This window comes from Papilio polytes, unplaced genomic scaffold (assembly GCF_000836215.1).
Source record: "Papilio polytes unplaced genomic scaffold, Ppol_1.0 DF824269.1, whole genome shotgun sequence".
In the NCBI taxonomy this organism is placed as follows: Eukaryota; Metazoa; Arthropoda; class Insecta; order Lepidoptera; family Papilionidae; genus Papilio; species Papilio polytes.
This window is the reverse complement of record NW_013524935.1, coordinates 1,889,116-1,909,711: the sequence shown is the minus strand read 5'-3', so window position 1 is coordinate 1,909,711 and position 20,596 is coordinate 1,889,116. Positions and strand designations below refer to the sequence as shown.

Sequence of the window (20,596 nt, the reverse complement as noted above, 5' to 3'; positions counted from 1 at the left end):
AGTTATGCCGTAACACACATAAAAAAAAAATAAAAAATAAAAATATACCGACGAATTGAATACCTCCTTCTTTTGGGAAGTCGGTCAAAAAGTAATCTAAGTTTTCTTTCAGACTATCCTGTACGTCTATCACAAATTTTATCGAGATCCGTTCATTTTAGACTACAAACTCCAACAAATGTCCATCCATCCATCTACTTATTACAGAAAGAAATGAGCAACTGAAATGTTGTAATACGATATAACAAATTCTGCTTTCATTTTAAATTTGTCTGTTCGTAAATGTTATTTCCAATACAAATAATCATAAATGAAATTTATTACAAAACTACATTTCGCCGTTGTGGAGAAAATAGATCTTGAACGAAGTAAGGAGAGACAAATGGGGCAAGCCGAAAAATGTGTAGGGAAATTGCTCTATACATTACCGATGATTTATTTCAAAATGGATTGTACAACTTATGCGGCGAAATTGTTCATATCCGCGTTTGTCGACATTGTAAATATTTTTTGTTTACGTTTTTGAATTCAATATGTTTTCGAATGTACAGTCAATTATTTTAATACTAGCAATCGCCCGCGACTTCGTCCACGTGGAATTAAAAAAGTAGCCTATGTCATCCAGGCTATCCTAACATCTATGCCAAATTTCATCGAGATCCGTTCAGCAGTTTAGGCTACAGACTCTAATAAACAACCATCTAAAATTTCACATTTATAACATTAACTAGTAAGATTGTAAGGGTGTTTCTTTTTTTTTTTCTATGCAAAGTATTAATTACAAAAGCACATGTAATTAATTATTATATCGTGTTTTCTTTTTACTATAAATCACTATAATGTTAATATTCTTATTATTATTCATTTCCATTTAAAAGTAAAAAAAAATCTCATCCTAAGTTTTGTAATAAATATCGAAAACATAACATTAATTTTAATTAATTGCTTTATTACAGTTATGATGCTAAAATAAGCTAAATTTAATAAAGACGTTCATTAATCTTTGGAATAATAAGATTAATTGCTCGTACTTTGTAGCAACACGAAGTTAATCCCTCAGAAAATCGGTAAAAATAATCTTTTATTATTTTATAATTATTGTAAAGTATTTTGATTAGAGAGAAAACGAGATAATAATTTACATTAGGATATTTTATCACAATTTTTATACATTTTTACTTTAGTATTTAAAACCCTTATACTAGCACGACAAAAACAGCATCGCGCAATTTTCACAAAGACAAATACTTGTTATATTGTTTACCAAAACTATATCGTTTAGTAATAAATGGATAATAATTTACACACTTGACTTGTAATCTACAGGTCTTGGGTTCTAATCCCGCTGTACCAATATGACTTTCGATTTTTCATATGTACATAATTTAACCGACGTTCTTACGGTATAAGAAAACATCGTGATGTCTGGACATATCGGCGAAGAAATTCAAAGACATGTGTGAAGTCAACCAACCCACTTGGCCAGCGTGGTTGACTATGGCCTAGTCACCCTTATTTAGGGTAGGCTCCGAAGCGCTCGGTGGGGACTTTAGAGAGCTGGTGATGATGAATTTACATTTAGATCGATATATTGGATTGTCTAATAAATTGTTATAACTATTTTAAACAATTATCTGTCGAATTTTGTGGATTTTTGTGTGTGTGTGTGTTGTGCGTGGTACAATTTGGGTGAGATTGCATTATTGGATAACCTTCAAATAACCTTTCCCTTTATCTAGATCCAATGACTAAGCATATTGACAGTTTTATCGAAACGCAGAAATTCCGAATCCCTCTATAACGGACATCAATCAATCTGACAAGGTGGTTCGTTATCAAATGACACATATCGTGGGCGTGTCAGTTTTTATTAAAATGTTGTATTTTGACAGACATGTCTAATTTAGGCCCTAAACATGTGGTTATAAATATTTTCCAGACGTTCCGTAGCTGCGGATTACGGAAATGGATATAAAGGCGAATGTAGTGTCATTGATTCGTTATTTTCGAGTGAGACGGTCACTCTGTTATTTTTTAGTCTATGTTAAATTGAATGATTCGGTTGCTAAAAGGTCTGTTTCTGTCAATAGAACTATTAAACATTTTTCAACAGTCTTTAACCAAAGTTATACTTAATCATTCGTAAACAATGTATTACATTTAATATTACAGTATAAATATAAAAGGATATCTTTAAGTAACTTATATATTTCCTTTTGTCTCAGGTAAAAGCGTTGGCGGGACGCCAAGACACACAAACTTTACCTTTATTGTAATGAGACATTTAGTTTTTGTCTTGTTTGTAATAATCCGTATTGTTTATTAAAGTATCAAGATGTGTCGCAATGCGTGTATCTATTACCTTTAAAATCTTATTATCGTCTTATGTCAATTAATCGATTATTATTTTTTTATTTGATAGCTAATGCATTTAAGATAAAAGATCCCGCTCGAAGGATTACTGGTTATAATAAAAAAATGTAATAATTAAAATTTTATAAAATAAGATCGATAAGAGAGCAGATGTTAAACATTTCTAAGGAAAAATTAACTTTTTTAAAAGTCTAGAAAATATGTTTTCAGTGACCAATCCAAGCAATCCCGGGGCCGGTGGTGCCTTAACATTTTTTTCTTAAAAATAATGTAAAGTTAAGTGAAACCGCGAAAGTAACATTACTAGCTGTATACCGTGACCAACTAATATTGATACTTTGTAATTCTTGTAATATAAACCGTTTTGTTCATTAGTAGATTGTAAAATGAGTTACAGTCATTCAATAAATTTCAATAACAATTTCCAACCTTAACGAAGTCAGCATGTATAGTAATGATGAATGTATATTTTACTTTCATAATTAATTACATTTCTCTTACAAGTGGCTCTTTTAAATAATTAATACGGGTATTTTACGTAAAATTCGTGAAACTAGGCGCTGCGCCCTCTAGCGGCTACAAAGTTGACCCCTTTTATAACAAGTTATATGTCGAATTTAAATCAAAAGCAGGCATAAACTAGTGCACTTACCACCACTATGTAAATAATTTAATGGAATTCTTATTTAATATTTATTTCATTAGCCTTTACTTTCTATAGGGTACATAATGTATGGGTCCTCATTAAACGAGGTGTTTTAAATCCTCTTTAAAAACATGTTTTCCCATTGGCCCTATAAAATCTACAGAATCATTTGGCCCAATTAAAAAAAATCCCATGGACCGGTTAATCGCTATGACCATTGGTGTAATTGGAAACATCCTTTATATAATAAGTGTTTTAGAGTTGTGTTACCATATTCGCTTAGAAGGACCATAGAATAATAATTTTACCTATAACCTGTACAATATAAGTATTTTTAAAAAATATGCTGTCATTGCAGACATCCTACGCCACAAAATAGTGTGGGTTCCAGCTTTATTTTATTAGTATAGATTCTACGATTTAAAAAAAATGTATTGGAATTCTTTATTTTAAAAGCAATAAGGAAGCGTCAAAATGTTAATATTTAAATTCACTTAGACGACAGAAACGAACCAGTCGTAGATAAAAATAGTAATGGTATAATAAAACAACGCTTCGATATCCCCTAAATAACTTATGTTCCCTTTCGTTACAGGTAAAAGCGTTGGCAGACAGCCAACTTCAAGAAGCGCTTCCTTCTTAAATAAGTAAGTCATTCTAATGCACGCCTTGGATCTAATAAAAAGAACTAATGAAAAATATATCAAAACCAAACTCTGTACTCTCTAGGCCTTCGTCCGATTGTAATCTATATCTTTCATACATAAAATAAAATTGGAGTGTCTACTTGTAATTAAAAAAAAATACAGATTTCGGGAAGATAATGTATCTGCGTTGCTGATAACGAAAATCGCATTTAATTTTTTTCTTATCTGTCTGTCCGCAAGCCATGTTCCGGGTAATCTTCAAAATGGCTGGGCCGATTAAGACCGGACTTTTACTGAAGGGTAGCTGACAAAGATGGGCATATTATAGGCTGTTTTTTTTATCTTAGTATTGCGTGGATGAAGTTGTGGGCAACAGCTAGTTGAAAAATAAACTTAATTAGTACCCTATGTTCCCATGTTCTCATGTATGCCGAATTTCAACAAGATCCTTTCTAGAGATACTTACTAACATCCATCCATCCAACATTTAATATTTATAATTAACTAGCTGCTGCTCGTGACTTCGCCCGCGTGAAATTTGAAATAAAAATCTCTGTTACTCACTGATAAATTATCTTTCTAACGGTGAAAGGATTTTTAAAATTGGTTTATAATATTTGAGTTATATCAATACATACAAAAATACAAATCTTTCCTCTTTATAATATTAGTATAGATAGGATTACTTTGTTGGTTATTTTAATTAATTTAAGTTATTTATGATAAAACCTTAAGCAGTATTAAAACTTTTTAACATTAATCCCCGTGATACCTGGTATCATTGAGGTAGAAATTTAACTTAGAACTGGAATGTATAAGTTTTATTGGAAAATAAGAAAAGTTAAGCCGCCATTTGTAATGACTTTATAAAAGGAAATGAAAGGAAAAGTATCGACAACTTTAAAGACTTGACTAATTGGATTTCCTCGTACTAAATGGTAATAAAGATTTTACTGAATAAAACTTATTTAGTTTAATTCGTTTCGGTTATTATGATTGTGTAGGTACTTATTTTATTAATAAGTCACCAATATATCGTTCGATGCGTCTTTTTACCGGAATACGGAGGTAATATTCTGTTAATTTTTAAAGCATAAGAGCGGGCGCACACTTTTGAATAAATTACCGCGTAACTGTTGTGCGATTGTCGATTGTTTCGCAGCGAATTCAACTGTTTAGTTGTAACTAAAGTTTTGTGCGCACCTCCATATAAGCTCCTACGAATCAAAGTTGTGAGATATTTTAATCAAAGGAACGTTCTAAAAACTGTCACTCCTGCGCACGACGCCTCTACACTTTATATGACAAAATACGTCAATTTAGTTGACTTAAAGTCAATGGAACATTTTACAACCTGTACCCATTTATTGCTTTCATAAACTGTGTAAACATACCTATGAGAAATCTGAGAATAAATAATCAATTTGAGAAAACTTTAACTTGCTATCAGTTAGGTAAAAATAATTTAAAATTAAATGGCTTGTAGCAGGAGAATTCCACCCTTCTTATCTTATTTTAGTTCATATTTGCTGTTCAAATATGATGCTTTGAGAAAGGAGGTCAGCTTCATATTTAGTTAACGGCCCACTGCCGGCTTTAGTGCAACGCGTGTTGCATACCGTATAATAGGATAGAAATGGTATATTATTTTTGAGTTAATAAAATGTCGGACAGCGACCTAATTACGCGTAATTTTACGTACAGTCTAAATAGGAATTCAAAAGAGACAAATTGGGAACCTTTTTGAAAGCTAATTTAAAATAAAAATGAATTTATCTAATACGTAGATGATAATCACTGACATTTAAAATAAAGATGTTACTATTAATGAATTGAAAATAATGTTTTTTTTATTCAAATCCGGGTGTTATTAAGCAGTATTTTGCAAATAACCAAAACTTATAAAAATCAAATCCAGACATTTGAATGCCAAGTAACTAAAAGTCTACGTAAGATTAAAAAAATAAAAAAAAGAACTGTCTACATTCAATGACAATCAGCTATTTAATTTTTTTAATGTAACTACTACAAAAAACAGAGACGTATTGTCCACACGAAATTAATTTCTCTAAACGAAACAGATATGCATTTGTTATCCGAAAAGCACTCAAGAGTATATTTTTAAAATCGGCGACTCTATTAATAGCCGATACTGTCGGCGCAGTGAAATATTGATATTGGATAAATGATGTATCGCGATAATTATTCCGGTCACGAGTTGAATGCAAAGATATTCAAATATATGAAAGAGGCACAACATTTCACTTGAAACAATTTTCATAAAAAATCATCAATACCGCCATCTATTGATAGATCCTTAAAACTACACGGTATTATAATCAAATGTATGTAATAACAAGCAATATATAAATGTTTACTATTGCCCATCGATTCCCGATGCAACTAAGTATTGTGTTTTGTGTTACATAGACGGCAATACTGTCGAAAACATCGACATGTACGATGACCCGGTCGAAAATAATTCGCACAAAAATTTAGCCTGACGATTTCACTCAAGCCAGTGAAATTCATATTTCTAGGATTATATCGCAATATTATTATAACAATATTAACGCGCATGAGCGATTAACGTGTTAAGCAAATAAGCGTAATAATAAAACTAACCGTGCAAACCGCTGCAGTTATGTACAACGGTCAAACAGCAAACCGGGCCGTCAGCTTATCCCGGCGCCGGCGCCGCGGTGACGCTGCGACTCTGCGACAGCGAAGCTCGACGCATTCGGATGTCCCGCAGGAGGTCTCGCAGCGACACGTAGGGTCTGGCGGCTGACGCACCGGCGACGGCTGGAATAGTCGGATTATACTATTAAACTAACTGCCCTTGCCTTGACAAAGTATTGAACTAAATTTACTCTCCATTGGTCTCCTTTCGCTCACTTATTCCGCAGAATCGGAAGATAACATTTCGATTTTTCCCTGAATTTGATTGTATAGCGACATTAAATATTACAATCTGGATACCCTAAATTTGGAACTCATCTATTTGAATGTCGGTAAATACGAGTATAGTAATTCTCGCTTTAATAATACCCTTAACATATATCAGTATCTTTTAGTATTCGGTTATTATTAAATCGACATTAAATTGAAGCGCACGAGCAAATAACGGGTTATGTAACAAAGATCACCAGCTCACTATACGTCCCAACTGTGGGGCTCCGGAGCCTACCCTAAGTTAGGTGTGACCTAGGATAGGTGTAAAGTAAAAAAAGCGTAATAATGAAAGACATACCGTGCAAACCGATGTAGTCATGTACAATGATCAAACAGCAAACCGGCCCGTCAGCTGATTCCAGCGCCGGCGCTGGTGCCGCGGTGGCGCCGCGACTCGGCGACAGCGAGGCTCGGCGCACTCGGATGTCCCGCAGGAGGTCTTGCGGCGGCACGCAGGATCTGACGGCTGGCGCAGCGGCGACGGCTGGAATAGTCGGCATATACTTTTTAATTAACTGCAGTTTATTGTTTATTTTGGTAAACCAAAAGGAAGATAGAAAAGTTAGAAACAAGAAAATTAAATTTTAAATAGTTAGCAAGTTTTTTTTAAATGCTTACGTACAAAGTCGCACGCAAATGTTAGTCTTCTATTCAGTTATTAAAATTAGTGTTTGTATGTGATATCAAAAAAAAAATGAAAGATTTAGCGGAGATGATGTGTTTGCCTTGCTGATAACTAAATACGCATTTAAAATCATTTCATATTGTCTATCTTTCATGTAAATCTGTATGTTTTAGAAGACTTCTTCTCTTTGATTCTATTAGTATCGAAAAGACTTCTAGAGGGTAAGTACTGACTTAGTGCCTAACTGAATTATCATCCTCATCATCATCATCATCAACTTGCTCTTGTCCCTATAGAGGAGAGGCACAATATCAGCCGTCATATCTGAATTCACTCGCTCCTCAAGCATATCCTCTTTCTGTAACCACATTCAATCTTAACACTTTCTGGTTTATGTCCCTATCCCCTGTTCGCATAACATAACAACGCTATCCTTTTGCTTCTTAATTTCTCGACCAATGGCACTACTTTCAAACTTAAATACACATTCTTAATTTCATCTATTCTTGTCACACTACACATCGGGATTAAATAACATAGAATCATCTACTTTCTTATGTAATACATATGTAGTTTAACTTTATATAACAGAGTACAACATTATTGTAGTTGTTGTATTTCAAATGAGCTTCATTTTAATAGCAGTAAGTGCACTCGCTCATATTTGTTTGAAATTCTGTTTTAAAAAATGAGCAATGAAAAAGCAGGCCAACTATTCAGAATGCGCTGGAACGCGAACTACACAAGATATAACTTACAACTAATTATTATAATAAACTCATAGTGATAGTGCTTTTAGAGGAAGTTTGAAAGTAACGCCAGTGGTAAAATTGAGAAGGAAAAGGTTAAGATTGAATGTGGATGGCTACTAAGATAGAGGAAGACCGAAGAAAGTATGGATAGATTGTGTGAAAGAGGATATACTTAAGAAAGGAGTGTATTCAAATATGACGAATGATAGAGATGTTTGGAAAAGCAGCACAGACTGTGCTGACCCTCCATAAGGGATAAGGTGAGGTGGATGATGATGATAGTGATAGTGCTTTAGGTCCCAAAAATATCATAGTTAGCCCCATGCTCCGCAATTTACAACCCTTTAATATGTACACCCTTGTTATAATGAACATTTTAATGAGTTTTTGTACGCTAAACAACATAAAAACCCTCTTTCTTTGTGACACCGATTTTGATGAAAAAATGAGTAGTGCGAAAGGAGGGCAGCAGTTTTCAGTGCATTGCTCGCCTCAAAAGAACAACTGCACGACCATTGCGCCAGTCAAAGCATTCATTAAAAAATAAAAGTCTTGTATACACTCTGCTTCAATCAGTGGTGACGTGGCCTGATGTTGTCTCGCTTTAAGTCAACTAATGTTAATGTTTTCTTCGTGCATTTACGAGTATATGGTGTTTTGTTTTTATTAATAAAAAAAAGAGAACACATTCTAAAATAATGCACGATTCACACTTCTCAGAGCAGTGGGACAGTTGCGACTGCCAGTCATAGATTGTCTGGACTCATTAGCGCCAGTTAGCGCACACACTGAGCCAGTTGATTGACAGTCCAGTTATTGAGTGCTACTGGACAAGTGTGAACCGCGCCTAAATGACACGGTATAGACAAGTATGACTCTTCAATACTAAGTATATCTTACTATTATTATAAATGTTTCGATGGATGTTTGTTAAAGTTGAACGGATATTTCTGTAATTTGTCATAGATGTAGACCATACTTTGGTCTACAACATAGGCAACTTATTTTTGTTTCTTTTTTTAATTCCACGCGGACGGAGTATCGGGCGAATCCTACTGAGTACATATGAAAGCTAGTACAAGATGGCTAAAAATTACGACGGTAAATTCGCCAAAATAGCGAAATGGCCGTTGCCCATTCCTATATCACCGTAAGTATCCGCTGAATATGCTTAATTAAATGTTAAATTACAAAAGGAGCAAATAAAATGAGATGTAATATATTCAATTTCATTTGATATCTTCGCCGCACAAACCTTCGCAGAGAGAATAAATTTCGGTGTTAAATTAGAAAATATAATTTAGGTACGAACATTTGAGTTACTTGTCCAATTTCCGTAAAGTGTGGGAATTTTACTTTACACCGTTTTATAAAATCCTTCAATTAACTTTAATTTTTATATTTGTTTTGCGTTCGAATATAAATTTGTGAGTAGAAGATATTTTAAAATTAAAATAGTCTTAGATATTTCAAGGACCTATTGTACTGTGCGCAGTGTGACCGGACCCTTAAATCTAAGTTCGGATTTGCCAGTAGTCTTCGATCACACTCTCGGAGATAAAGTTCGCCATTGACAGACATGGAGGACATCATCATCATGATCATCAGGGACGCACAATCTAACCTAACCATTCTAAAGTACAGACCTCGACCTTAGAAGTATGAAGTAAAGCAAGAAAGTTCCCACCTCGACCGTCACATCACGAACCCAGTCGCGTCAAGGGTGCGGTTTCTGAAGATAGGGGCTGCGCGAGCGTGCTGTTCACACACATGCACAACACACGAAGACAGGCGCGCTGTTCGCACACAGGCGCGACACACGAAGACAGGCGCGCTGTTCGTACACAGGCGCGACGTTCGCAGGCAGGCGCGCTGTAGCGCAGGCAGGCGCGCTGTATGCGCACGCTGTACGCGCTGTACGCGCTGTATGCGCGTCGTGAGCGCAGTGCACGAACCCAGGCGCAACGCAGTCTCATCGTAGACGAGTTTGAAGAAACACACTGCCACAGGCCTTACAGAATTAACTTGCCTCAGTGTGTTGGCTTTAAAACGGTCCAGTAGCATCTACATCAGACAAATAACAAAACACAAAACAACTGAACTTAAATATCATCTACGCATTCACTAGCTTGGTAAAATGTAACTGCTAAGTCCGATTATTGAGGTCACTACCGACGGTAACAATTTGACGAATGTCACAGTTCTCATAGCAGTCACTACAGACAACAGCGACTTATCGCTTTGTTTGAGTATTAAAACTTCAATACAAACTTTACTCACATTCGAACGCAGTACTCACACTTGCTGATAGGCAGTTGCGTTGTAGACGCGCTGTACGAAGTCAGAGGCAACACAGGCGCGCTACTTGTAGCCATGCGCGTTGCAGGTCTACTGCACTCAGCCATGTGCGCTGTGGATGCATTTCATGCAGCCAGACGCGTCGTAGGCGCGCCACAGGATCGCACAGGTGTTGCTTGTCATGTCACGCCGGGCATGTCACGGGGCGTTCCCTCACCGGCTGCACAGATGTGTACTCCGACTGCACAAGCCACAAACAAAAACTAATTTAAAAAGATCACAGGGTTGCTTTCACCATTAATCGACAATTAATCCAATTAAGAAATTCATCACTGTGAAACATCCAACTTATATCAAAAACGATCGATTTTCGTTTATAAAAAAATAAATCATGTTCGTGAAATACGGTTACAATTGATCAGCAGTATGTCGACACTTTGGCTAAAATAAACTGCTTAACGAGGGAAATCAATGACTATTAAGTCATAATGATATTCAGCTGATTCAGAAAAATAAATCTTATAAACGCTCGGCCCTACCTGACCCTTACTAATAAAATGAAAAACTGACTAATTTCCATTGTTAGGTTAGGTTAACATTAACTAAATTAAAAAATAACTCACAACCTACATCACTAAAGCTTTATGTTAAATAGAAAACCTCAGTTCATGTTCTTAGCCTCAAAACGTCATCGATATACACCAAGAGTTTACCAAAATATGAATTCACATAACATGTGAAATATTAATTTTACATGTACTCGGCTTTTACTTAAATCGAGAAACTCCACTAAATCATTAAGCAAGAGCTTAGCAATTGTTAACTACACTTCAAAATTAATGCATCTTTGAATAACGATTCGAAATATAAAAATATTGGTTGTATCTTACCGAAGTATTAATTAAACAATTCCGTCTTACAATACATGGTAAGGAAAACACGTTCGCCTCACTACTTGCATGTTCCAACATGTTTTTTCCCAGTGACGTGTCTCTAATGACTTTTTCAATTATTTTTAAAGTACTTGTACACAACTACTATCTTAAACTAGACACGTTTTGACTTGTCGAAATTACGACTATGGCAATCACAGTAACGATCGATATCTTTTACTTTGCACTTTTTTAACGTAAATTTTACAACATTCAGAATGAGCGTTAAGGCTTGCAAGTGTTTTATAAAACTACCCCCCACTTTTTCTACTATTTCCTAAATTGTTAATCTATTGAGATTAATCTTACTAACATTATAAATGCGAAAGTTTAAATGGATGGATGGATGGATGGATGGATGGATGTTTGTTAGAGTTTGTAGCTTAAACGGCTGAACGGATTTCGATGAAATTTGGTATAGATGTGGAGGATAGTCTGGAAGAACACATAGGTTACTCACTTTTGTTTTTTCTTAATTCCACGCGGACGGAGTCGCGAGCCAAAGCTAGTCATAAAATAAATTTAAGAGGTGCTAAATATTAGGAAAAACTAAATTGAGTTTTCTTAGTGCTTTATTTTTATATCATAAAGTGGCAAACCAGCAAGCAAACTAAATTCGCCGAAATAGCGAAGCGATTGTTATATATAGACAACCATAGCTGCAGGTACGTTGTCATCATTTAATCGATAAAGGAGGAGAAGCACAGAAAGTGATCTGCAATCAGACGTAACCCAAATTGCTTCCACTTCACACCTAGCAAACAGCAGAAGTAGGTATTCCAAATGATATCTTATGATATCCAATATATGTACATGCAAAAGTTTAGATGGATATTCCACAGTCCACAGTTCCACAGAAAACAGACATCAATTAAAGTATAAAGCTAAGTCTATTTGATAAACAATTATATGTTTATCGAAGCATAGGCTACTAAAGCAGTATATTTATTCTGTACAGACGAAATCGCAGGCTAAAGTTATGATATAAAAACTGACAGAATAGGCCTAAAATTGCAGTAACAAAAGGGAAGATCATTTATTATAATTGAGCTCAAGGTCTGATAGGTTTTGTCGTAGAAAGTTCTCGACTACTTGGACCTCTGGCCGTGATTAATTATACAAGTTCTTTGTATTATGCAAATGTTTAGCTATAAAAATTCTAGTTTTCATACATAAATCCAGTATAACGTCATCTAAGAAACTTCTTCCGTTTAATTCGTTTTAGTTGGTGGAGGTGATCTTTTTAATCTATATCTATGTATATTCTATACATAAAATAAAATTAGACTGTATGTTTTTGTTTCATCAAAAGAAAATTTGCAGATTTCGGTAAAATGGTGTATTGCGTTTCTGATAACGAGAATGACATTTAAAAATGTTTTGTCTGTCTGTCCGCGAGCCGCGTTCGTTCCGGGATATCTCCGAAACGGCTGGGCCGATTTTGACCGGACTTTCACTAAAGGGTAGCTGACATAGACGGGTATATTATAGGCTACTTTTATCTTAACATTGCGTGGACGAAGTCGCGAGCAACAGCTAGTCTTTATATACAAACAGTTAAAGACAAAGTAAAAAAAATGCAACACCAGAGAATTGATTAACGTTAATATAAGCGCATTTTCTATACAGTAAGGTTCCACTGTCATAATAGTTTGATAACATTTCCATCTCTTTATTCTATGAAGTATAGATATTTAATTCTTGAAGTTGTTAAACATGCAACTTTTAGATTGCAACACTACAACGGAATTGGAATACAAATTAAATCGATATAACTGATGAATTCCGACAGAGAAGCGAATAGCAAAACTCTTTGATTGAATTTGCAGTTGCATCGGATACTCGTAGATTGAATAACCAATCAAACCTACTCAAAGGATTCTCAGTACAAAATATTTTTCTATCATTTAACTGTAGACTGTAATTTTTCCATTTAGTTATGACCGATTTTCCAACTATCTTTAACCATTAGTTACTGTTTTTGATGCAACCTGCATATATCTGCGAAGAAATTCAAAGATATGTGAGAAGTCAAGCTGCACTAGACCAGCGTGGTTGACTATGGCCTAGTCACCATACTTAGGGTAGGCTCCGTACCTCTCAGTGGGAACGTATAGTGAGCTGGTGATGTTACTGATTTTGATTTGATATTTTTGTTTAAAATAAACAATAAGGACTTGTGATTTTAAAATATTTAAAGCGGTAATAGGCTAATAGTTAAGGGTATAGACTATAAGACAAATAAGACCACGTGGTTGTTGATTCAATTCCCTACATTCCACTATAGTTAACCATGCTTCTAGCACAAGTCAAGAGCTTTGTTGGCATCGTTGCCATAAATCAGACAATTTCAAACAATTTCCTAAGAATGAAAAGGCTTAAATGCACGATATTTATTGGAAAGAACATTCTAATAGTATTCCATTACGCTCAAGAAGAACGTACTTCCGTCCACTAAGGAAAATGTTTGGGTTTCAAATCAAAAAAAGATCACTTTTAATCAAGTAAAGAAATTTATTGATTATTTACAGAAAAAAGTCAACGACATAAATCTGTAATTTCTCCGTTAAAGAAATTCTATTTCTTCATTTTGGTAAATGACATTAAATTTTAAACTATTGAAACTCCTATATAAAACATAAATTGAATGACCTACATTTAAAATAGTCATAAAAATTATAAAACAATTGAACAAACTAGTAACCAAGGTTTGGGTAGTCATAGTTGTGAAAGGGTTAACTATTGTACTGCGTTGATTGGTTGAGGTTGCATGGCTGGTCGCATCCAATATCACGCTACGGGGCCCCACAAGGGACGCTTTCGTGCATCAATTTCCTTACTAATCGAATAAATAACGACACAAACTCGCTTTGACCTACAAGAATTTACATCAAACTAGCTTCCCACGGCTCCGTCCGTGTGCAATTAAAAAAGAAATGTAAGTCTATGTGTTCTTCCAGACTATACTACACATATAACAAATTTCATTGAGATTTCAGCCGTTTAGACTACTAAAGTTAAGAATGTGTACATTAGAGGAAGTTTGAAAGTAGCGCCAGTGGTGGAGAAATTGAGAAGCAAAAGGTTAGCGTGGTATGGACATGTTATGCGACGAAATGATGGGGACACAAACCAGAAAGTGTTGAGATTGAGTGTGGATGGCTACAAAGGAAGAGGAAGACCGAAGAAAGTATGGATGGATTGTGTGAAAGAAGATATGCTTAAGAAAGGAGTGAATTCAGATATGACGGCTGATAGAGATGTATGGAAGAGCAGCACATACTGTGCCGACCCTCCATAAGGGATAAGGGCAAGTGGAAGATGATGAGACTACAAACTAACAAACATCAATCCATCTAAACTTTCGCATTTATAATATTAGTGAGATTACTAACGGGTGAAACTAATAAATTAATTAAATTTTAGTAGGATATGAAAATGTTGAATGTATCTATGTAAATTCAAAAGAGAAGCTAGATTGATAGTAAACTGTAACTTAATAAGTTTCCTTCGACTTTCGACTTTCCACTACGTAATATTCTCTCCTCGAGTAGGATAAGTTTTCTTGAAATTAACAAAGTTTAGCCTCGCCGTACAGCGGTCTAAGAAAATGTAAATTTTGATGACATTTGCAAATAATAATGGACTATTAATGAATTGGAATATTATAAATTTAATGCAAACTATACTAGAATAACGAAGAATAGCTGTTTTTATAGGCACTTCGCAGTGGCCGCTTGCTCGTTTATAATATAGAAAAGGTTAACATTTGAACAGACTGTTTTAAAATTTAGAAATATGTGATAATAAGTAGCGATAACTAAGCGAAGTGTTTTCGTTTCAGTATTCAGCTTTTACTGCTGTTAATTTACAACGAAATAACAAATGAACATTAATAATAAATTATTGTCTTATTTGAATTTTCGATAACTTTTGAAGACAATAAACTGCTATAACAATGCTGTGAGGCTTTCTATCTTTTGTTTTAGACCGACCTTACCAATAAAGCAATGTCCGGGTCAGGGGATGCTCAAATCGTTACTTATAAAGCAATTAATATTAACCTTCCTTCGGGACAGTACACAATTACTCAACGAAATTCAATACAATTAATTTTCTTTTGCCTTGTAACTGAATAACATTCACTAGTCATTGTTCAATATAATCCGACTTTATTAGATTTTGAAGCAAAAGATATACTACTTTTAATTTGATAGATGTAGACGGGTAGAAAGTACACGTTGGGCAAATTTTATCTTAAATTATTTCTTGCGTTTCAGCAATATAGTAACTAAATTTTTTGGTACGTGATTTTTATGAAAATCATTTTACCCAATCATTGATTGGAAAAATCAATCTAGATACAAAGTAACATTTAATGCAAATTAAATTCTTCCATATAAAATAATTGTAGGTGATTCGAGGGAGGGAAAGTTACAAGGGCAATAACGTTAACAGTCAGCGGAACGTGACGCGGTAATAAGAGCGTACGTGTGGCGGTAACCGATCTGAAACAGCACGGCCACGTGACCAATCATCTGAGAGCAACGCGTCAAACGAGATTGCTTATTTAATAAATTATTACTGTGGGTTTCGACTGTACACTAGTATAAAATACTGCCATCTCTCTCATACACTTTGTAATAATAGAGACAACAAATATGACAATACAAATCTCACGACAATGGACTTTCATGGTTACTATGGTGTACGAAATAAAATACGAGTACCTACCTACAATGTACGAGGTACTTACAATACTCGGTGGTTTAAGCACTTGACTTGTAATCTACAGGTCTTGGGTTCGAATCCCGCCGTACCAATGTGATTTTCGATTTTTCGAATTTTCATACGTACATAATTTACCCGGCGTTCTTACAGTGAAGGAAAACATCGTGACGAAACCTCCACATATCGGCGAAGAAATTCAAAGATACAAGTACGTCTAAAGTGAATCAACCCGCACTTGGCAAGCGTGGTTGACTATGGCTTACTCACCCTTACTTAGGGTAGGCACCGAGCCCCTCGGTGGATACGTATGGTGCTGGTGATGATGATGACACCACATTATGATCCATCGTAACATGGATGTATTCATGTAAAGTGAAAAATAATAAACCGTTTGAGAACACTATAAAATCAATGAGAAAGTCGAATTTAAAAATGAAAAAGTATGTGAATGTCTGTTATTTTTTTGTATATTTATAAGTACTCTGGTAAAAAAAATCATCATCACCTCCCATGCCTTATCCTACTCCCGTAGGGTCGGCGCACCGGGTTTTCGTCCTCCAAAGCACTCTATCATTCGTCAATTCAGTCAACACTCCCTTCTTGATCATGTCACCTTTCACGCAATGCATCCATTTCTTTCTAGGTCTACTTCTACCGATGTACCCCATCACATTCATAAGTATCGTCCGTCTTGTTACATGCGATTCATCCCTTCTCATAACATGCCCATGCCACTCTGATTAAAAAAATATTGCTTGTTTATAGAATCTAGTCTGTTTGGTATAGTTGGAATGAATCAAGTCATTGTTTATTGTCAGTGCTATTGTATTTTAATTTGTAATGTATGAACCTTCAAATTTCCTCCAAAGTTTTAAGATGTCATAACCTCAACAAGAACATGTCAGTAAAGTAAACATCAAAGTATATTAGTTCAAAACTGAGTGCCAACATTGGATCCTGTTTCAATAACTAATTAATGTTAATTTATTTGACATAGAAACTTTGGTTTCACGAACTAAATCGCTTAACGGTGCTCGGGGAAACTTTAACTCTGCCTAATTGTGATAAAGGATAAATACGAGATCTCGCATTTACTAATTACTTTAGTAATACGTTATAACTAAATGAGACTCAATTTGAAAATCACGATATGATATACTTCCTTCGTTTACATTATGCATTTTTCGAATTTATCACTAGCTGGTGCTCGCGACTTCACCCTAGTGTAATAAAAAAAAATATAGCCTATGTTATTAACTGATAAAGTAGCTTTTTAATGGTGAAAGAATTTTTTTAAATCGGTTCAGTAGTTTTTGAGTTATTTCAATACATACAAAAATACAAATCTTTCCTCTTTATAATATTGTATAGATTACGTAGTTTAATAACTAACGTATGCACGTCTCTAGGTTTAATTTTCTGTTTTATTTTTTTCGATATAATGTGAATACGATGTTGTTATAATATATTTTGTTATTTTTTATATTAAATTCGTTTTATCCTAATTTGTATTCGCTGAGAAGTTTCGAAAAGATCCTTTGCATACAGAGCAACCAATTCTGAAATTACTTTATTCAATATACTTCCTTATTTGAAATGAGCTCGAATCCAATTTGTATTTTATTTAAATTATCTCAAAATAGGATATAAAATTATAAGGAAACAAGGTATACTCAGACTCGAAACGAGAGACATTTGCCCTCTTTGCTTGTTTTTAATGTGGTTTTATTAGGCGTAATTGTCTATGTGTTTGTTTCTTCTACAAACTAAGGTAATTAACTCATGACAATTGAATAAGCTCTTGGGGTTCGTACTTAGTAATTACAAGCATTAAGGCAAGTTAAGTTACCTATTTAAGTTAATATTAATCAAATCTGTCAGACGTCATTTTACTACTTCTAGTAAAAGTAGTATTAGTTTCATCTCCATCACTAGCTCTGAATAAAACGTAGTTTGTAGTGTTTTAACATAGTATTAGAAACTTTGTGATATTAAAGTAATTTAAATGTGATATTAGCTTGTAAGTAATATTGTAAATTTTATATATATTTTTTTTTATAAACGTACCCAAAATCTTTGATCATACATGTCAGGGGTACGAGAGGGCGGCATGGGGCCGCCCAATAAAAAAAAAAGCATCACTAGCTCACTATTCCCAATGAGAGGCTCGGTTCTGTATGTTTGTGGTGACTAGATCTTAGTTACCCTCGTTGGCACAGTGAAGTGACAGTCACAAATCTTTTAATGTCTTCTCCTTTTGTCAAGGTTGTATCACCTTTGCGCATAGGGAATTTGATAATTGAGACTTATGAGGCGGCCATCGAACTTAGGCATATAGATTATAACTTTCGTCTGCGACACCGTCCGCATGGTATTGGAAAAACAAAAGTATTACGTCTATGCCAAATTTCATCGAGATCAGCTAAGCCGTTTAGTCTACAAACTATAACAAACATCCATCTTCCCATCCATCTAAACTATTGTATTTATAATATTGGTAAGATAATCCGATCGGCAACTCCATGAAAAACGTATCAGCGTGTAAAATTTGCTATAAATGTTCCCGAGCAACATAACAGGAACCAACTTATGTGTAGATCTTCCTGTTAATTATCTGACACGTGTGAAGTGTAGGTATCAATATCCGGTTACAAACATATCCGGTTCCTTATTCACTAATTGGTTAAATATGGATCCATTCATAGTTCATAGTTCATCGTTCCTTTCTAATTATTAAATAACACATTTTAACCGCCAGGTTCCATCCTCACCACCTGGATGGTTGGCAGTCTTCAACGGTGCGCATCTCACGGAATTTCCTGCCTCACAGCAGAATGTAGAATAGTCTGTCCCCAGTGGTATTTCCAAATTATTACGTATTATGAAGTAAGCCTGTCACTTTGTCTAACGCATCTGAACTTTCTCTTGTATTGCGTATGTTCATGGGCGTCGAGGACATCGGCGTCTCCACCGATTGTTTTCTCGCTTATCTTAATATAACTATTGTATTTTTTTACATAAATAAATTTCCATAAAATATACACAGCCAACTATTCTTGAGGGGAACGAACGTGTAAAGGAATAGTATTTTAAACTTAGATTACAAGAAAAATACAGATTTTCTATTTTAAAATTTTCAAGAATGTACAATGTAACGGGTATAAAATACCTGCTACGTAATACAGAATAACATTGAAATAATGTAAGTACTATAACAATAAGTATTTATATTGAAACATTAACAAATTATTGAAAAAACGAATCCGTGATTCCGACGGCAAACAATTTTGATAGATTGGTAACAAGTTGTAAGTTGAAGCATCTCTGTGGATGTCGACTTTCGGCAAAAGCCTACGTAATAGCCCCCTCGAGTGAACAACTTTCCGCAAAATTAACAAAGTTTAGTCTCTCCCCGAGTAGCGGGATCTGACGCAATGTAAATTGTGATGAAATTTGCAAATAAAACAGGTCTTAAGAAAATGTTTGCGGGGCAAATCCCCCGATGTAAACAAGTAATTATTTTTTTTGCCTCGTAAATGCTTATGTTATTTTTATTGTTGTCTATTTAAAAATAATAACTGTACCACAATAATGTAGCAAAAAAACATATTTTTACTCTTGGTCTGTCACCGGTTGTTATTGTGGACGTAAAAGTTATTGTACATCACATTAGAAATATGTACATTCACTGTTATAATATATTATAGGTAATAATTCGTAGCCTAAGTGTTTTTTCAAACTATGATCAACATTTAATCCAAATTAAATGAACATCTGTTTAGCCGAACTTTTTACACGACTTCGTCATTTTGCCTGGAAAAGGTCTTTTTTATTTACTGTGATTTATCTCTCAAATTTTATTTTATTTTATTTATTATCTCTTACATATAACTCAGTTTCTCATAAATGTTTTTGATTAAATTATAAATTTCATACTTTTTTTTTCAGATTCGCCGTCACCCTGCAAGCAACTCCTAAAATATTAGGTAAGTAAAGTACTATTTTTTTTTACAATAAATTGACTAACGACATACAAATTGGGCTCTGGTTAATCCGTAAGCTTCAAAGCTTTTCAAAACCCAATTTACATTAATTACACACGTTAGAAAAGCATTATAATACACTGAATATTCAATAAAAATATCGAATAAACCGTATATAACAGAGATAGAATGATTTATTACGTTCCGAACCTCGGCTGCTGTCCATTTAGTTAATTGAGAGGAACATGTGGTAATGTATGTTTGATCTAACGGTCATTAGGCAATGTGAACTGGACTGTGTTATAAGCTCACTGTACATAGATATTCTAGTATCGAGATATAGTATTATTATAATGGAAACAGATTCGTTTTATTAAAGGTTAGCTGTTCCAGTGCGTATTCATCCGCATGGAATTATAAAAACGTTATTTTTTTGTTTACAATTAACAAATTCTCAATTTCATATGTCAAAATATCAATAACCTTACTATGGCAATCTTGCTTCCTTATGTTGGCAGCAATTTACGGTCTCTTTCCCACATTAAGGTTTTTATCTAAAATATTTATCCCCTAAGTTTAATAGCAATAAGCATATAGCCCAAAGCGTGTCGTAAGTGTAGGGTTTTTAATTAGAGAAAGCAATTTTCAAAAACA

At 34.4% G+C, this 20,596-nt stretch overlaps 1 protein-coding gene across 5 annotated transcripts in view; it reads left to right on the top strand.

The window, feature by feature from the left end:
• LOC106108010 (TWiK family of potassium channels protein 12-like) overlaps positions 1 to 20,596 on the top strand; it is a 212,987-nt gene that overhangs the window by 164,041 nt on the left and 28,350 nt on the right. For 3 of the 5 annotated variants that reach the window (XM_013289076.1, XM_013289093.1, XM_013289085.1), the window contains 2 exons: positions 3,615 to 3,666; positions 19,908 to 19,945. The gene's annotated coding sequence lies outside the window, so the exon portion shown is untranslated. The remainder of the gene's footprint in view (positions 1 to 3,614; positions 3,667 to 19,907; positions 19,946 to 20,596) is intronic. The other 2 variants (XM_013289102.1, XM_013289110.1) reach the window with 1 other exon arrangement.